The sequence below is a fragment of the Cicer arietinum genome, chromosome 5 (genome assembly GCF_000331145.2).
Source record: "Cicer arietinum cultivar CDC Frontier isolate Library 1 chromosome 5, Cicar.CDCFrontier_v2.0, whole genome shotgun sequence".
Classification (NCBI taxonomy): Eukaryota; Viridiplantae; Streptophyta; class Magnoliopsida; order Fabales; family Fabaceae; genus Cicer; species Cicer arietinum.
The window spans coordinates 9,596,264-9,597,996 of NC_021164.2; positions in this window are offsets into that span (position 1 = coordinate 9,596,264).

Here is a 1,733-nt window from a genome sequence, read left to right on the forward strand (position 1 = left end):
TTTAGGAGAAGAATGCTATAAGAGTCTCCTGCTCCTCGATTTCATCTGGACTTTTCGGGCAATTTTCGTACCCCTCGACAAAAATGGGCCAAAATCAATATTTTCGGACCAGGCGATGGCTAGTGTTTCAAATCAGGCTCGCAACCCAACACACAGTTATAAATTTTGGAGAAGAACGCTATAAGGGTCTTCTGGTCCTCGATTTGATATGGACTTTTCGGGCCATTTTCGTACCACCCGACTAAAATGTACCGAAATCCGTATTTTCATACAAGTCGATGGCTATTGTTTGAAATCAAATGCGGAACCCGAAACACAATTATAAATTTAGGAGAAGAATGTTATAATTCTTTCTTGGTCCTCGATTTCATCTGGTCTTTTCGAGCGATTTTGATACCATCCGACAAAAATAGACCAAAATCAAATTTTCAGACCAAACGATGGCTAGTGTTTGAAATCAGGTGCAGAACCCGAAACACATTTATAAATTTTAGAGAAGAATTCTATAAGGGTCTCCCAGTCCTAGATTTCATCTAGACTTTTCGGGGGATTTTCGTACCCCTCGACAAAAATGGACCAAAATCTGAATTTTCGGACAAGACTATGGCTAGTGTTTGAAATCTGGTGTGGAACTTGTAAAATAGTTATAAATTTTGAAGAAGAATGCTATAACTGTCTCCCAGTCCTCGATTTCACCTGGACTTTTCGGGCGATTTTCGTACCAGCCGACCAAACTGGATCGAAATCCGTATTTTCGAACAAGACGATAGCTAGTGTTTGAAATCTGATGCGGAACCTGAAACACAATAATAAATTTAGGAGAAGAATTCTATAAGGGTCTCCCAGTCCTCGATTTCATCTAGTATTTCCGGGCGATTTTCGTACCACCTGACCAAAATGGATCGAAAATCGTATTTTTGGGCCAAACGATGGCTAGTCTTTGAAATCTACGCGGAACCCGAAGCACAGTTATAAATTTTGAGGAAGAATGCTTTAAGGGTCTCCTGCTCCTCGATTTCATCTGGATCTTCAGGGCGATTTTCGTACCCTTGGATAAAAATGGACCAAAATCTGTATTTTCGTACCAGAAGATGGCTAGTGTTTAAAATCTTGCGCGAAACATGGGACATAGTTATAATTTTTTTAGAAGAATGTTATAAGGGTCTCTCAGTCCTTGATTTCATCGGGACATTTTGAGCGATTTTAGTACCACACGGCAAAAATGGACCGAAATCTTTATTTTCGAACAAGACGATGGCTAGTTTTAGAAACCTGACACGGAACCCGAAAGACAATTATAAATTTTTTATAAAAATGCTATAAGGGTCTCATGTTCCTCGATTTCATATGGTCTTTTCGGGCGATTTTTGTACCACCTGACAAAAATAGTCCGAAAATCATATTTTTGGACCAGACGATGGCTAGTTTTTGAAATCTGATGCGGAACCCGAAACATAGTTCTAACTTTTGGAGAAGAATGCTAAAATGGTCTCCTAGTCCTCGATTTCATCTAGACTTTTTGGGTGATTTTCGTACCTCCCGCCTAAAATGGAACAAAATCTGTATTTTCAAACAAGACAACGGCTAGTGTTTGAAATCTAACGCGAAACCCAAAACACGGTTATACATTTAGAAGGATAATTCAATAATAGAGTCTTGGTCCTCGATTTCAGTTGGACTTTTCAAGGGAAATTGAAACACAATTATAAATTTAGGAGAAGAATGCTATAACG